Below are 19,772 nucleotides of genomic sequence, written 5' to 3'. Positions count from 1 at the left end.
CTAATTTTGCAGAGGAGGAAACTGAGGCTAAGAGAGGTAAAGAATCTGATGAAGAATTTCAATTCAGGTCTTTGTGGCCTCAAAGCTAGTAGTCTAGCCACTACCACACCTAAGTACTTAAATGATCTAGGATCCAGCTTCTTAAACCATGATTCATGATCCCATATGGGATCTCATAACTGAATGTGGAGGCCATAAAATTATAATTTATCATCAGTAAAGGTTTGATTTGTATATTATATATATAAAACCAAGGTCATATAAAAATTTCTTGGATGAAAGGGAATTGCAAGTAGAACACGTTTAAGAAACCTTGATCTAGGAGACAAGTGATTAGGGCCACAAGTAGGCTTTAATGACATAAGAATAGAAATTAATGATATAGGAAAGTATAGATAGTTGGGTTCTATACAGGGGAAGGGGAGAATATAGTGTTCCACTGATGACATAAATCATGGGTTCATTGAAGTGTGGAAGCATTGAAGTACATGGATCAATTAGTCCAATTTTGCTGTCCTCATGTTCAAAAGAATAATTGATTATTTGATGAGAATCAGTTACTTTCCATTTTCTGGAAGAAATTAAAGAATTCTTGGATTTAAAATTTGAAGGCATCTTATACAGCTTCTGGTTTGATCCCCTTGGCGTCTGAAGCCCCAAAAAGTTTAGTGACTTGTTCAAGATGAACAAGCTTTTAAATATTAGAGCTAGATTCAGCCTACACCATCTTGTGATGAGAAGTCGAAGTTCTCAAGTCATCTCTGGTCAGGGGGGGTAGGGAAAAGAAGACTGAGGATCATTCCCTTCTCTCTTCTCCCCAAGTAGTTGTCTCTCAGGAGTTTCGCTGGAACAGCTGCCAAGTTGGCCAGGAACTAGAATGTTGAATTCTTAAATGGTTTGTTAAAAATACAAACACACAGGAAATGACTGACTATCCCCAACCAATCCCAACCCACTTGCTGTGTAGCATCATTTCCTTTTATCCAGTGATTTAAAGCATTCCACTCTTTCCCCATTTGATAAACTAGGTCATTCGTATTTTTCCTCTAAATGGGAACCAAGAAAAAAAATTTGGTACTTCAGGCTTTATGAAGCTCCCTGAAAGAATGGAGGACTTGGAAACTGTATGGATTATTCTGGTCCATTAATCAATATATGAATTAAACAAAACTCAATGATATTTTCATAAATAATTGTTAGAACACTAATATAGTTAATATTATTTTTTTCAGAATAAATCATGGAAATGACACAAGAACTTTGTGATTTTCATTTAAAACTTAAATCCTTGTGTCATTTCATTCCATTAATTAGCTTTGGCTGCATCCCAGGATAGGTATAGATATAAAGGTAATATATGTGTTAATTGGGCCTATTTTCTGTTCTCTATGTACTAGCATAAGCATATGCCAGCATCATTCAGGTAAAAGTATATCTATAGGTATGGGAATATGGACATAGTCTAGGTATAACTGTGTTTATAGGTGTAGTCTAGGTATGTGTTTAAATTGATAGGGGATGAGTATTCTTCAGCCTGGCAACTCTTCCATTCCAGAGTCAAAAAGCAATAGCAATTTTTTTATGTGACATAATTAATTAAGGCAGACACATAGAAAGATAGGTCAGCTTGGAGGAAAGAGCACTAGGCTGGAAAGTCTAGCCTTGACTCAGATGCCAACTTTGGGCAAATCATTTTTCCTTCTATGGGTAATGGATTCTTTTATTATAAAATTCTGGAGTTAGACTAAATGATCTCCATTGTCCTTTGAATATTTAATTTGACATGCCATCTTCTTCTCTTGAACATTCATGTAGATTGTTCTTTATGCCTAGGATGTATTCTCTCTTTATCTCCAACTTTTGGATCCTCATCTTCCTTTTAGGATCTGTTCAGGTTCTAATTCCTCTATATAGCTTTCCCTGATGTCCCCAATTGAAAGCTCTTTTTCTTTCTCTCACCAAATATTTTAAAGTACTTGATTTGTCTCTCTATTTTGCTTTAACTATTCAAAACCTTTTTTATATTTGGCTCTGTTCTTTATAACCTTTAGTGGAATACAAATGCTTTAAAGACAGTGACTATTACATATTTCTCTTTATATCTCTGCTACTTGTGCCTTTTACATCATAGTAATTTAATAAATATTTGTTGAATTTAGTGATTCTAATGTATTATAATTTTACCTTGTTAGGTCTATCAACTTATTCATGAACCTTCAACTTTCAACTTAATGTAGGAGACCAACTTAACACTGAGTATGAAAGATGGTACACTTCTTACATTCTTTCTTGTCTTTCTAATTTATTATCAGTCATCCTAGTTTTGAATAATTGATTATGTAGCAAGAAAAAGGAACATTGATGAAAAATGTACATATAGTGAGTCTTAGTTGTGATTGAGTTTTGAAGATTGCTTTTTATTTCTGTCTTGTAAACAAGACTGGCCTTGGTGAGTAACACAAACAACCTTTTAAGTATGTTCCAATGCATTAAAGTGTGCCCAAAGAGAGAGGTTGGGGCAGGAGTTGAAAAAGGAGGCTGAGATTGTGGGAAATTTGGAGCAATTTGCCAAAATGAGCAAAGTTTCTCCTATTATCCCTCATGTCTGCAGAAAATGACTCTTCAGAAACAAGGACAGGAAGTTAAATACCCCATTAAAATGATACTTCAGTCACAGATGGCATTTCCCCTCATTTCCTTCTTATCTTTTGTTCCCTTAGACTGAATCTCTCAATTAATAAAACTTATTCTCTTAAAAACGAGGAAATGTTTAGGTAGCCAAGAGTTCAAGTCCCCAAACATTTAACCTTCTTGTGAGCTTCATCAACTGTATCATCCCACTTAGTTTTTGATGTTCTTTTTATACCAGGCAGAGAAATAGCATTAATTCTGCCATAAAAAAACTTAGCTTCTGTTGAAATAAATGATTTTCACTTTTTATTCAATCTATCCTTTCCTTTATATTATTTTGGAAAAATTAACGTTAAATGCATTAAACTAACAAAAATATCTATTTTCTCTCCTTCCTGCTTGATCCATCCCCTACTAGAAAGAAGATAGAAACAAAATCCTTGTGATAAAATACATAATCTTTGGCTAAATATAAAAAATATACAGTCATTCTCATCTTTATCTTACCCGTGGACCCAGATGACTCTGGGGGGAAAAGTGAGGCTCTTGATTTTAACATCCTTCCTTCACTTAAATCCAAATTAGTTGTATGTCATGGTATCATCTTCGATATCATGGTCCTCTCTGAGAACAAAGAGCAAACAACCACATGTTGCAACCTGAATCTATCATCACTCTGTTTGAGGTACAAAGCTTGCTTCATGATTGGCTATTTTCAAATAATGTTTACTCATTGCATTGATCAGAATTCTTAAGTTTTTCAAAGTTGTTTGTCTTTACAATAGTGTTTTTGTTATATAAATCGTTCCCTTGGTTCTTCTTACTTATTTATGTATCATTTCTCAAGTTCTTCTGAAACTATTCCTTTAATGTTTTTCAGCAGCACAGTGGTATCCCTTTACATTCATATGCCATGATGTGTTCATCCATTTTCTAATTGATGTACACTCCCTTGGTATCCAGTTATTGTTATTATTTTTAAAAACCTGCTATAAGCATGTTTGTATATATGAGTCCTTTCTCTCTTTTTTTGATCTCTTTGGGGGCTTGGCTCTACTTGTGGCATAGTTAGGTGAAAAAGTGTGTACAGTTTGGTGACTTGGAGCACTCTCTCAAATGCTTTCCAGAATGATTGGACCACTTCATAGCTCCACTTTAATGTGTCTGTTTTCCCAACATTTGACATTTTCTTTTCTTTTTTGGTCAACATTGTCAATCTAATGGTTATGACATAGAATCACAGAATTACTTTTATTTGCATTTCTCTAATTTGGAGAATTTTTTCATATGACTGCCTTCATACTCTACGTATAATGCCCTCTCTGGGCTCATCTCCTGACTGACACTGGTATTTGGTTCCCATGTTAGGTTCTCCAAAAGTGATTATCCCTACTTTTAGGTTTCTCAGGACAATCTTGTGGATGCCCTATCTTCTTAACACTATCTCAAGAACTCTAAATGGTGAGACTCAATTAGCTCTTTAGCCAGGGTTAAATTTGCAGGATATAAAATAAAACCATACTTAGCATTTTTACATATCACCAATAAAACTGGGTAGAAAGAGATTGCAAGAGAAACTCCATTTAAAATAACTATGGAATGTATAAAATACTTAGGAGTATACCTGCAAAGACAAACCTTGTAAGTATATAAACATAATGTAAAACACTTTTTATACAAAAAACCCAGATTTAAATAATTGGAGAAATATTAATTGTTCATAGGTAAGCATTCAAGTTCCCAAACTTACTTTATTGAGCTAGAAAAAATAACAATAAAATTCATTCGGAAGCATAAAAGGTCAAAAAGATAAAGAGAATTAATGAAAAATGTAAAAAAAAGTAGGCCTAGTAGCATGAAAACTATATTATAAAGACAGTAATTATCAAAACTATCTGGTACTAAGAAATAGAAAGATGGCTCAATGAAATATAGTAGCCATAACTATAAAGTAGTAAATTACTATAGTAACTTTGTGTTTAACAAATGTAAATAGTTAAGTTTTTTGGAATAAGAATACTCTATTTGGTACAAATTGTTGGGAAAACTGGAAAACAAGCCTAGCAGGAGTTTGATACAGATAAGTACCTTATGCCATTTACCAAGATAAGGTCAAAATGGATACATATATAAAGGGAGACATCACAAGGTATAATGAGAGGTATCACAAGAAAACTAGAAGAACATCATTATCTATCCTCAGACTTATTTATGGGAGAAGAATTTATGACTACACAAGAATGTGAGAATGTGAGATGTGAAAATGGCAATTTTGAGATGTGAAATGGATCATTTTTATTACATTAACTTTAAAAGGTTGTATACAAATAAAACCAATGTAGCCAATATCAGAAGGAAAACAAAAAATGGGGGGGGGTTTATAATAGTTTCTCTGATAAAGATTTCATAGTTCAAATATAGGGAACATTGTCAGATTTATAAAAATATGAGTAATTCCCAAATTGATAAATGGTCAAATGATATGAATAGGTAGTTTTTTGAAGAAATCAAAACTATATATAGACATATGAAAAAATGCTCTAAATCATTATTGATTAGAAAATGTAAATTAAAACAACTTTGAGATATCATTTCACATATATCAGATTGGCTAAAATGGTAGAAAGGGAAAATGACAAATGTTGAAGGGGATGTGGGATAATGGGAACATTAAGACATTGTTGGTGGAAGTGTGAACTTTATTCAACCATTTTTCAGAGCAATAGCTCAGAGTTATCAGATTATACATATCCTTTGACCCAGCAATAGTACTATTAGGTTTTTTCCCAGGGTGATCAGGGAAAAAGGAAAAGAACCTATATGTTCTAAAATATTTTTAGCAGTTCTCTTCATGGTGGCAAAGAATTGGAAAGTGAGTGACTTCCCATCAATTGGAGAATGACTAAAAGATTGTGATATATGATTGTGATGGAATGCTACTGTACTTTTTAAAAAAATGATGAACTTATTGATTTTAGAAAAACATGGAAAGACTTGTATGAAATAATGAAAAGTGAAGTGAGCATAACTAGAACATTGTATATAGCAATACTAGTATTGTTTAAGGAATAATTGTGAACAACCAAGTTATTCTGAGATACTTGAATCAACTATAAAGGACCTCTGAATGAAGCCGTTATGCACCTCCAGAGAAAGAACTGATAAACAGAAGTACACATAATACATTTTTATATATGTCTATAAATCTGCATCAAATGCTGGCCTTCTCTAGTTTGGATGAGGAGAGAAGGAAGCAGTTTAGATCTTAAAATGTGACCAAAAAAATTAAATAAAAAAATCAAGGGCTAGCTAAATTTGCTCAAATGGAATGGAGGAAACAATAGTTGTAAGTCATTCCTTTCCTCATCAAATCTGGGTAACGTCCTCCCACAATATACATAGATTCCATGAAGGTAAAAATTGAATACAAAGAAAATATAATTTTTATGAGACAGAAATATGGAAATACACATAACTTAGACTATTCAAAATTCCAGAACAGGCTCTTTTTAAAAATGGTGTGCTGTAGGAGGTGGTGTTAATGATGGAAGAGATACTCTATTACTTGCTTGTTTGTTGTTTATCCTTTTTGAAAAGGATCACGATACCAGGAAGATGCTTATAGGACAAGGTATCTCAGCTGGATGGGTTCAACAGCTGTGGGATGAACTTGGCAAACTGCTTACTAGCTGAGTCATGTCAGGCAGTTCATTCAGCTGCTTGACTTTGCTCAGAGAAAAGCACCTTTGTTGAATGGGTCCATCTGATGGACTCCCTATGTTCATCTTTTTGTGGACAGCTATTAGGCAGCTCTCTTCAGCTAGAATGCAATTGTACTCTTTCAGCTTGGCAACAACCTTTAGTTTAGCATTAGCAGAATCCTCTGAAGTTTATCATCTCATATCAAGAAGTGATAATGATCTGGTGTTTAATGCTAGTTCTGGTTCAGTGCTAGTACTTCATTTTATCTAATGATGATCAGTCCTTATTCAATCAGTTACCCTTCTCTGGTTCCTTTTAGGGTCTTATGCAGATGGATGGATAGGGATAAAAGCCTGTGCACTAGGGACAATTTCAATGCTCTATTCTTATGAAATCAAGTTATTCAAGCTTCAGACCCTTTCTAAAATGCATGTTTAGTTTGCAACTAAAGCCCTTTCCTTTTACACTTAAATATTTTCCCACTTCCTTTCAGATTTGCTAAAGTTTCAAGGGATAACCTTTCTTCCATATAACTAATACTTCCCTACTTATGCAGTATCTCCTATTCCCTGCTCTTCAGGGAAATGATTTCAGGTAACCATTAGCTGAGAAGTATCAGGGTATAGTGGAAAGAGAACTAGACATGGAATGAGGATGACCTAGATTAAATTTCATTTCTGAAGACTAGCTGTGTGACCTGAGAAAGTTATCGAGCTCTCTGAACCTCATCTTCCTCCTGTAAAACTGGGATGATGATAACAGCCCTTACATCACAGGATTGTGGGCAATCAAGTGAAATGATGTATTTCATATATATATGTATATATGTATAATATCTAAGTGCAAGCTATTATTAGCTTTTGTCTTTTCCTCTTCTCCTTTTAAAAACCTTCTTCCCATTTCTATATGTTGAGAGCTTCTGAGTTCCACAGAGTTATTAATCAATCAATAAATGTTTATGAAATAATTGCTTACTATGTGCCACTTAGATACTTATTGTGGTAATCACTAGCAATACAAAAAAAGACAAAAATATCCCCTCACATTCTGTTAGGAAGAGATAACATGCAAAAAAACTATATGGTATAACATATGTAAGGTAAATGAAAGATAGTTTCTGGGAGAAGGTACTAGTAAAGAGGGAAAGGACAGGAAAGACTTCTAGAGTAGATTTAAATTGAGTCTTGAGAGGAAGTCAGGGAATGGGGGACAATGGGGAGAACCAATGCAATATCACAGAATGCAGAAATAGTGTTGTAATGAGAGAAATGACTAGCAAGAAGACTAACATACCTAGATTGTTGACCCTTTGAAGGAAATACCTGGAAGGGCCATCAAGGGTCAGTTTGTAGAGAACTTTAAATAATAACCAGAAGATTTTACATTAGATTCTGGAGGTAATAGTGACCCATTACAATTTATTAAACAGAGGGACAGGAGAGTAGGGTCAGATTGCACTTTGGAAAATTACTTTGGCAATTGAGTGAAGGATGGAATGGAGTAGGGAGAGACTTGAAGCAGGGAGACCAATTAGAAGGCTATAAAAATAATTAAAATCAAACTGAAATGCCAATAATTATATGATTATATAAATTATAGAGTTATATGAGTAAAGTAGGATATAAAGATATGATGTTGCCAGACAAACATGGTGGGTCCAACTTCATAATATCTTACATTTATATAATTTTATAGAGTCATTTTATAAAAATCCATTATCTAAATACATAGTTTCAAAGATGCAACTTTAGTAACTAAGTTGGAAATCATTTAGTCGAATCCATACCTGAACAAAAATATCCTTTAACAAAATCCCTAAAAAGTAGCTATTAATCCATGCTTGGAAATATCTATTGTTGGGGATCTCACAACCTCCTGAGGCAACATATTTTATCATTAGATAACTCTAATAACCATTTGGAAGTATTTCCTTATATCAAGCTGAAATCTACATTTCTGCAATCTTATTGCACCTATTTCTGCCTTCTGGGATGAAGAAAAACAAGTTTAACTCCTTCCTACATAAATCTCTTTCAAATATTTAAAAGATAGAGTCCCCACTAAACACTATCTTCTTTAGCCTGAATATCCTCAGATCCTCTGTGACAATTTCCAGTCCCTTTACCATCCTGATTTTGGGTGAACTTCAGTTTGTCAATGTCTTCTAAAATATAATATCCAGAACTAAATATATTCCTTCTGATGATGTCTGACTAGGACAGAGCACAGTAGAACTGTACCTCTCCCCCTTTTGGGGGACTTTTATGTATGCAAACCATGATAACAGTAGATATTTTTGTTATTTCTTCTCACTGTAATATTATCTTGTATTTGCAGTATGTTAAATTCTCAAGACTTTTTTCACGTGAACGATACCCCTTCCACCCTTTATTTGTGTAATTGATTTTTTATGTCCAAGTGGGTGAGTTTACATTTATATTTATTAAATTTGTTAGATTTGCCCTATTATTCTACCACTTTTATGGATGTTCTTAGTTCTGTCATAAAACATGCTAGCTATCCCTCAGTGTGTTTTTTGCAACAAACATTATAAACATATATATATGTATATAAAAGACATTAATAAACTATTGTACAGAACATGAACAAGGACAGATTAATAACCTCATCTACTAGAATTTAATTCTAGGTTTATGTTGATCTATCAATCACAACTTTTTGAATCTAATCATTCAAAAATTTCTGAATTCACAAACTGTATTATCATCTATCCTAGATTCCTCTATTTTGACCATAAATATAGCATAAGAGCCATGTAAAACTTCCTACCTGAAATCCAGGTGTTCTATGACTATGGAATTTCCTTAATTCAACAATTGAGTAATCCTGTCCAAAAAAAAAAAAAAGAAATTAGTTTAGTCTGGCTGAACCAACACTATAAGAGTGGTGTTAATCTCAAATAGAAGCTGAGAACTATTAAGCAATATATAAATATCCTTTTGGATCATATATTGATTTAGTTTTAAAATGTAATTTTATGTTTTAATGCATTTTTATTTATTTTGTTAAACTTATTTTTATCTGGTTTGCGCCACATTTGAAAATTTTGTAGCTACTTAGGACTGTGATATATTTGTTTGATATCTTTGACCTACATAGTGACTTTACCTGACAATGTATATTCTGTCAGTCCATTGATTTTCTTCAGAGAAAAAGAGATGTTTCATTATCTGTCCTCCTGGACCAATACTGGTTTTTATAGTCACTTCTCATTTGCTTTCATATTAGTGTTCTTTTCATTATTATACATTATTGTAATCATGGTATGTTGTTTTCTGTTTTTACTTATTTCACTTTGCTTCACTTCACTTCAATTCATATAAATCTGTCCTTGTCTCTCTGAATTTTTCTGTTCGTTATTTCTTACTGCACAATAGTATCAGTTTGCCATAGTTTGTTCAGCATTTCCCAATAGTTGGACAAAAAGTATTGCTAGGACTAAATAAGACCTGAAAAGCTTACATTTTAAATTATTCATCCTGATCTCATTTTTAAAAATTGGGACAACTTTCCCCCATTTCTATTCCTACTGTATTTCTTTCTCCACAACTTTTCAAAGATCACTTCACAGGTGTCTCAGCAATCATATCTTTATGTTCTTTCAATAACTCATATTGTAATGTGTACAGGTCTGATGATGTAAATTCACTGAGAGCATTTAGATTCTCTCTTGCATTAATAATGATGATAATTATAACTAACATTTATACAGAATTTATTATGTGCTAGGTACTGTACTAAGCACTTTTTAATTATTATTTAATTTGATCCTCATAGCAACCCTGAAAGGCAGGTGCTATTATTATCTCCATTTTATGGATGAGCAAACTGAGAGAAATAGAAGTTAAGTGACTTGTAAGTGACAGCTAGTAAGTATTTGAACCTGGGTTTGAACTAAGGTCTTCCTGACTCCAAATCCAATGCTTTATTCACTATCCTACATACACTGCCTCTTATATTTGGTTTCAATGCCTACTTAATCACTTTTGTTCTATTATTCCAGTATACTGATCACTCTGCTTGGTAAAGCAATCAAAATAAGTTGGTAGTTATTTCTTCTCTTTTTCTTTTGTTATTAGTCCATTCACTTTATTCCTTTTTGCATTTCCTTTTTACTTCCAACATAGCAACAGCAACAAAAACATTAAACAACAATGACAAAAAAGTTGCTTTGGCTGGCATGTAATATTACTGATGCTATTCTTTTTTTTAATGTTGTTTTTGGTTGCCTTTGTATCACCTTCATTAGCAAATATATTCATCCCTATAGCCCTATCTATTCAACCATCCCTAGTAGCTAAAAATAAAATAGGAAGAAAAAAGAAAAAGCAAATTGGGAAAACTAAGAAAAATATTAGTTGATTCTGATAGTACATTCAGTGTTACACATTCATGACCATCCACTTTTGTACTGGATGGAGGTATATTTTGTTGTCTCTTCCTCAAGACCAAACTTGGTTATGACAATTTCACACTACTTGGTTTCATTTTTTTCTTTTCATTTACATTATTGTAATTTTTTCATATATTGTTTTTGTAATCTTGGTTATTTTACTTTGCATCCATTCATTTTATTTTCTTATGCTTTTTAAAATGTGTCATATTGATTTTTCTAGTGTAGTAATGCTTCATTATATTCAGTTACCATCATTTGTTTGGGCATTCCTCCTTATGTGATTGGTTATCTACTTTGTTTCTAATCCTTTGTTCCTACAAAAAGTGTTGCTATGAATATTTTAGTGTATTTAATATCCCAGAGGTGTTTTAATCTACTAAAGATCTGGTAAAAACCCTGTCTTTGACTTCTTTGGAACTATATGTCTGATAATGATAGGTCTAGGTCAATAGGCTTGGATAATATAATTTTACATTAATGATAATTTCAAATTGTTTTCTAGAATATTTAGACTAACAGTCTTCCACCAATGTATTAATGAGAGTCACTGCAGCTCCTTCAACATTCATTTTTCCTACTTTTTTTTTTTTTGCCAATATTCTAGGAGTGAGAAAAAAGCTCAATGGTGTTTTCTTTTGCATTCTTCTTACTTATTGGTTATTCAAAGCAATGTTTCATATATATATATATATATATACATATGTACATATGTATGTATATATGATAATGATTTGTAATTCCTTTGATAATTTTTCCCCCAACTTTGAACACAAGTATCCATTGGGTGTATTCATGGCTTTTGATCATGTATATTTGTATTGATTCTTTATATATATTAAATATCAGAACTTTATCAAAGATACTTGATACAAATTTTTTGATGCAATTTTTTTTCTAATCAATAACTTGCCTTTACATTCCCTTTGCAAAAATTTCAATTGAATTTATTTTATACCCAAGACACAAACCTAGAATGGGAGATTAATTCCAAAACACCTACAAATTAAAACTTAAAGAAAAATAAAATTTGGTCATAAGATCATTTAGAATTCTTAAAGAAATAAAACAATAGTTATTTTTTCTTTTAAATAGTTGAAAGTGAAATGGGACTACTAGAGGAAAGAAATAGAAAAGAAAAGAACTGTGGAAGAAAAACTTGAAAAGGAAATTAACAATTTAGTGCAGTAACTTCCCCAAGTAATAGATTAATTTCCAGAAAGTTATAATAAACAAACAGAAGTTAGTGATTACATGAAACAAGAAATATTTCAAATAAAGTTAAAAGACTAAAAAAAGGTAGAAGAAAATGTGAAGTATCTCAAAACAAAAACAATTGACCTGGATAATAAATCAAAGAGAGGTAATTTAAGAATCATTAGACTACCCAAGAAAAGTTCTGACCAAAAAAAAAAGATCCTATATATCATAATTCAAGAAATTATGAAAGAAAGCTCAGCCATATTAGAATAAGAAGACAAAGTAAAAGTAGAAGAAAGCCACTTATTGTCTACTTTTTAAAAAATCCTCAAAATGAAAATTTCTAAAAACATTATAGGCAGAATCCAGATCTTCTAGGTCAAAGAAAAATACTGTCAGTAGACAGAAAGAAATAATTCAAGCATTAAGGAATTGTAGTCAGAATTATATAAGATTCAGCAGTTATAACCCTAAAAGAGTAAAGAGCACAGAATATGATATTCCAAAAGGCAAAAGATATAGATCTACAACTAAGGATCATTTGCCCAGAAAAACTGTATAATCTCACAGAAGAAAATGGATTCTCAATTAAATGGAGGAATTCTAAGCATTCTCATAAAAAGACTAGAGCAGAGTAGAAACTTTGCAATACAGAAAATCCAAGAGAAACATAAAAGAATGACTATATGTGAGCAATCCAAAGGGATTTTATATTGATGAATTATTTATATTCTATTGGGGAAGGTGATATAATGGTTTTTTCATAATCCTAATCTTTTCAGGGGTTATAGACAGAGTAATTGTAGACTGATGACCTAGGAGTGGGTTGTTATGTTGTGATGATCTTGAAAGAACCAAGGAGGTAGGGGAGAAAAGAGAAATACTAGAAGGAAAGGTAAGGAAGGATGGGGGCCACTTGTTAACTTCAAGTTATTATTTTGGTCATTTTCTCCAACATTCCAATCATTTCAAATTTAGCAACTAGTGCTTCCTCATTTGTCAGAATCACAAGTATGGAAGTACTTTTCTTTATTCTTTTTTTTTTTTAGGATAGGGATTAGTAAGCTACATCGTGATTTTTTAATTTTATGATTTTATGAATTATTAATCAGTTTCTTTATTCTCAATAGTAAGAAAAAAACCTCATGTCTAGATAAATATCCAAATACTTGAAATTGCCCATCACTCCTATTTCATATCTCTTTGCCAGCTTTCTGATATCATCATTTTTTCTCCTTCTGTTTAGAATATTTGTGTATACCTACCAGAATGTCTTTTTTTTTCTCTCATTCGCCTTTAAATTGTTATAACTGATGGTCAGTGCAAATGTTGCTTTTATATCCATTATATATAGAATGATATATGAAAAGTTCTCCAAAAACATTGGGTAGACCTTCATAGTGAATTTATGTGAAGACAAACACAAAAGTTGCATAGCATATAAAGGCATTGAAGGAGTGTGATCATCCTGGGAAAAGTCTGTATGGATAAGATCTTGGATTCATTGCTATATTGAAACATTTTCTTTTTAATGATCCTCGCTAAAATTTGTTCATTGAGCTTTTGGTTCAAGATTTTCCTAACATGATGATCTTCTTGACATGCAATTTGTATTTGAGGTCTTTTATCTAATCTATTATTTTAAAACAAGATATACCATTCAATTATCACATAATAATCATGAGTTATATCTTAACCATGAGCTGAGCCTGAATTTGGATGGCAGGAGAAGAGGAAAGAAGACTTAATTAGGAGAATATAACATGATAGTTATATTGAAATATTTGCAGTGTTTCATATGGAACAAGGAGTTGAGCTTGTTCTGCTTTAGTCTCAGAGGCAGAATTAAAAGCAGTGGATGGAAGTTGTGAAGAGGAAGATTTAGGCTTCATTAAGAAAAAGAGCTAGCCACTGATCGAAAGGGTTGGCTTGGAAGGTAGTGGATCTTATTTCACTGGGGATCTTAAAGTAGAGGCTGACTGTCAGATATGTTTTAAAGGACATTCTTACAGATTGGACTGGATGGCCTCCAAGGATTTTTAAAATTCCTGTGATTCTGTCATTCTTATATGTCTAGACCAGTAATTCTCAAACTTTTTTGCTTCATGATTTCTTTACCTTCTTAAAAATTTTTGAGGATTATTTTCCCCAAATACTGTCATTTAAGAGGATATATATATATATATATATATATATATATATATATATATCAGAAATTGTCATAGTATTAGAATTAAAATCATTTTGCTCTTACAGACCTCCTGAAAGGACTTTGGAAATATCCAGATCCCCCGACCATATTTTGAGAACACCTGATATAAACAAACATTCTTCATGAAGATTTTTATGGAGATATGAAAGAAAAAAAATGAATCAGTAGTTACTGATTTGATTTTTTTTGGATAGTATTTGGGTTTTGTACCAGCTATTCCCCAACTGCCTCCTCACCTTGGAGATTCATCTACTCCTATTGGACTCCTCCTCCTATTTGGTGAGTTCCTTCCTAAAACTTTTATTTGAAGAAATGCCTGGGTCACCCAACATTCACTTTTAGAATACTCTCTATTTATAATAAGCATCATGACATGATATGATCTGGCCTCTTGAGTTTGGACATATATTAAAACCAACTCCATCAACACCTTTATTTGCCTCCCCAAGGAAAACCTGTGAAACCATTCTTCAATTAAAAAAAAAGATTAATGTTTTTTTATCTTATCTTGCCTGGGCTAGAAGTGTAGGATTTACTCCAATGCAGTCACATCTGCCCTTTATTCATTAATTTAACACTCCTCATTTTATCCCATTCTAGAACTGCACAAATCTTTATCATTACCTTTATATACTGGACTTTAACTCTTCAGAGTAGTTATAATCTATCTGCAAGCTAGTTACTCACTGTTACAACTATAACTGTATAACTTTAACTGTAACAACAGTAATTATACTAGGGAAATCTCTCATCCTCTCACCTGCACATACCTAAACATTGTCCTCCAGATCAACTCATGATTGTGGTACAAAACCCTCAGAGGGTGGACTCTGTGCTCTGGGCAAGTTCTCAGTGAGTAAAAGCCCCTCATAATGTTTTATTTCGGGGTGAGGTAGAGAGATAAGAAGGCACAGATGTGGTAGCAACATGCATCACATTAATCACAGAAACCTCATTACATTATCTTTTCAATCCCAATTCATCTCTTTTCTGAACTTCCCGATTTCTGTGGAGGACATCCTTCAAGTCAAATCTACAAACTTTGTCCCGTATGGTTTTTAGCTCCTTCCTATCTCTCATCTCACATATGGGAGGATTTGCCAAATCCTATCATTTCGGTGTCCACAACATCTGTCATACCCATCATCAATTTTCCTTTACTCTTGTGGCTACCTCTCTGCTTCCAACTTTCATTACCTCTCACCTGGACTTTACTCCGCATCTTGGCTCTGAAAACCTCTCACCTAAATTTTTGCAATGGTTTTTGTTCAGGACCAGATCTCACTCAAGTAGTTTTAGTGCTCAGATTGGGGGTTAGAATACAATGAGCTACTGGTGGAACATAATGTAATAAAATGGCTTTACTTACAGGCAGCTAAATTGTGCAGTAGATAGTACACTGGCCCTGGAGTCAGGAAGACCTTAATTCAGTCTAGCCCCAGACACTTATTAGCTGTGTGAGCCTGAACAGGTCATTTTAACCCTTGTTTGCCTTAGTCTCTTCATCTGTAAAATGAAAATAATAACAGCATTTGCCTTGTGGAGTTGTTGTAAGGGTCAAATGAGATAATGTTTAAAACAACTCTGACCATACAAACCACCATTGGAGGAACTTAACACAAAACATAAAATGCAAAACAATACATGTTTCTTACATGTATAATTCATACAATGTAGATAATATTATAAGCAATTCAAAGTTGGTCTCCTGATATAAGAACAAACATATTGACCAGGTCCACATCACAGTCACCTTATTAGTCTCCATCAAAGGCTGGAGCCATCTGTATTAAGCCAGCTAAGAGGTGATAAGACTCTTTTAGGTAATCTGTCTTGGGGCCTGAGTAAACATAGGTACTCACTCCACACACCACCACAACCTACTAAGTGTCCCATGGGCCAAAAATCTCTCCTTTTATGGGAGTCCCTTAGTGGAATAATACCAAAATTTGGCTTTGTTAGAAGCCTCTAATGAAAGTCTATCCCTCCTTCTATAGGGGCTGGTTGAAGACTCCATCTTATTTTCTTATAGGAACCCAAAGTTATTAACAGCTTAACAAAAGATCCCTTTATGGTGAATCCTCACTTACTATGACAATAAAAAGACATTTTCAGTTAACCCATACTATTAAAAAGCAAATAATTACACCAGTTGCTTTTCCATACTCTTTCTAGGAAGGAGTTGTCTTGGCTGAATATGGGGTCAAAGAATCCTGCCGATTAAGAGGAAACAGGAAAGGCTTGCTATTTCTCCTGCAGGGTTTTCCATCCAGTGCACCCATACTTTTTTTTTCTAGGTTCTTTACCATGCTTGGAATGCCCTCCTTCCACATCCTGGCTACTTATAACTCCTGACTTCAATTAAGGTGCAGCTTAAGTGTTGCTTCCTTATCTCCTAAGGGATATGCCCTAAAGGCATTCTTCCCTCTGTAACAGATCCCTGTCCCCAAATTACTTATATATGTTTTACATGTATTGACCTGTGTACACGTTGTTCCTCCTATCCATATTCCTCCTTTAAGTAAAATGCAAGATTTTAAAGACTACGAACTGCTTTCATTTTTTTTGTGTATGTGTGTGGTAGGATGCCCAGTCCTAGAACAGTGATAAATATTCGTTATGGGTGGCACAATGGACAGAGAACTGGGCCTGTCACTGAAAAGACCTGATTCAGCCTTAGACTCTTATTAGCTGTGGTAAGTCCCTTAGGTTCTACCTCAGCTTCTTCTCTATTAAATGGGAATAATAATGGTACCTACCTCCCAGAGTTTTTATGATGGTCAATAAAATAATATTGGTAAAACTCCTAGCAAAGTGCCTGGCACATGGTAGGTACTTTGCAAATGCTATCTATCATTGTTATTAAATCAATATACTTGTTGATTTGGACTTAGATAATTTGAATTTGTAGAGGACCTAGTTAGCATGGCTGTATGATTTTGTTCACTGCCTTGCTTTTCAGTAGCAGCAAGAAGGAGCTGAGAAAGCAAATGGTGATAAAGAAAGAGGACTGGAGTTTGACATGGCTCATTAGAACTACTGTAGCTAGTTCCACACCAAACTATACATTACATACCATACAGCCATAATCTGCTTAATTAGTCCTGCCATTGCCATTCCTCCATTTTCTACTCCTTGCTCTTAGAACCATAATCAATCATTGTTTCTGAAAAGTATGTGAAAATTCACTTCTCTTTGATTCCATTTATCATTCTTGTGATTTTATAGATAAAACTTACTTTTCTGGTCACCATTCATTTATTTTTCCTCCCCAATATGATGGCAACTTCTGGAGGGCAAAACTGTCTTTAGCATTTAGTACAGTGCTTGGCAATATTGGTTGCTTAATAAATGTTTTTTTTTAATTCATGCAACAATTTATAAGTGGTGTTGGACAACTTGAGAATAAGAAGTTTTAAGAACCAAAGGCGCCATGAATTAGTTAAAAGACTAGTATCAAGACAGGGTAGTCTGGAATGGATGATAGTATAAGAGATAAGGGAGAGTTGGAGTGACCAAAGGTCCCAATGAAGAGTAGTTTTACTAGGGATGAGGCATATGAAGACATGGAAAGAAAGCAAGTTATGGTCAGATAGAGTAAATTCAGAGTTCTTGATCAGAGATGTGAGATACTTGTGGGTGATGAGAACAAGAATATGATTATAACTAATGTGGCTGAGAGAAGAATGAAAGTTTGGGACATGGAAATTAAGGAAGTTGATGACTTGGGAAGCCAGAATCTTTGAAGGAACATAAAAAATGTGTGTTGAAGTCTTAACATGTTAGGACATACTTCAGTGGAGGGGAAAGCTGTGAGTTTCCTTCTAAACTCCTTGAGAAAAGATAGAAAATAATTTGGGACGAATAGTTTCCATTAGGACCTGGATAATGTGACATAGTTAGATAGAGTAGAGCTCAAAGAAGAGGTTGCTGAGTAATTTCCTCAGAGTAAAGGTCTGGAAGTCGCAACAAAGAGCAAAGAATATGCCTATTCCTCCTCCTGGTTAAATGTGTTAGGGATCTTAGAGAATTACTGTATGAAAAATGGAAATAATAATAGCACCTGATTGTTGTGAAGATCTGTGAGATCATATAAAAGAGCTATTATTATTATTCTCCTAGAGTTTGAACTTCTTTCATCTCATGGGCTCTTTTGGCATATTGGTGAAGTCTCTGGACCCCTTCTCAGAATAATATTGTTTAAAAAAATCAATAATGAAAGGAAATACTAAATTTGCATTAGTGAAAAAGATATAATTTTTTCCCACCCAAGTTCACACACCTACTGAAGTGTATCCACAAACCTTAGGTTAAGAACCCTTGTTCTTTATGGTAAAACAAGATTGTAATGTCTTCTGGAAGTAAGAGGAACAGATTTTTGTGAGTGAAAGAAAACAGAATGATTGAGAGGAGAAGTCCCACATGAATAATAGGAGAGGAGTTTCAAAGGGCTCAGTGAAAGGGGATGGTTCTGCCTTCCCTAAGATAAAGACTCAGGTGGGCTGGAGTACCTTCTATGTCATTAAAAAGCAAGAACCAAAAGAAAAATTAAAAAAGCATGTTTTGACCTTAGAATACATTAGATGTCTCTCTGTCTCAGGAAATAGCATTTTTCATCAAAAGTCCTTTAGAATTGTCTTGGATCATTGTATTGATCAGAATAGCCAATTACTTCACAGATGATCATTATAATATTTCTGTTACTTATCATCACATTTTAAAAGTTAGTGAAATAATTCTTTTCAATTGAATTACTTTCATATGCTACCCTAGGGTTATTGGCACACATCTTTGAGGGACCCAAGGTTTGTATGGTAGGTGTGACTTAGGAGGAGATATGGGGAAAACTGTTTACAAACATTAATCATTCCATAAACACTATCAAGATGGGATTCCTTTTATATATATATATATATATATATATATATATATATGTTCTCCCCCTCTGGTTTAACCTATGTTACTGAAAAACTGATATTATGCCATATGTTTATATATTTCTTGGCACATAAAGTAGATGTTTTATGGACAAGTAGGACAATAAAAGGCAACTACTCACTCAAGTCACATAATTGATTCCCCATCACAGAAAAGCAGCCCAAACCATCACAATTCTATAGTAATTTAATCAGGATTGGTTGTAAACCATTAACATTGTATGTGTGGATGTACATATTCTAGAGATAGCAATCTTGTATGTAAGATGGAACACTATGTAACGGAAAGAGAAATGGGTCTAGGATCAGAAGACCTGGATTTGCTTTCAGAATTAATAATTGTATGGCTTCAAGCAAATCATTTAATTTTTCTGAGTCCTAATTTTGTCCTATAAAACGAGGGAAATAATTTTATGGGCTTGGCATGAGGAAAGTACTCTACAGGATTGACTACATAGAACTGGAATGGATCTCACAATCCCTTCTTTGTACAAATAGGAAAACTGATAGCTAGGAAGTTCAAATGATTTGATCATAGGTTACAGAGGTAGGAGAATGGGAGCCCATGTCCTCTTACTCCTAAATCATTTTTTCTTCGATAGCACCACAATGCCTCATATATAAATGTATTCCTTTACCACTCTATTTCCCCCACATCTCACCAGTAGCCTCATAC

This window comes from Sarcophilus harrisii, chromosome 2, assembly GCF_902635505.1.
Source record: "Sarcophilus harrisii chromosome 2, mSarHar1.11, whole genome shotgun sequence".
Classification (NCBI taxonomy): Eukaryota; Metazoa; Chordata; class Mammalia; order Dasyuromorphia; family Dasyuridae; genus Sarcophilus; species Sarcophilus harrisii.
This window is presented reverse-complemented; position numbering follows the sequence as displayed.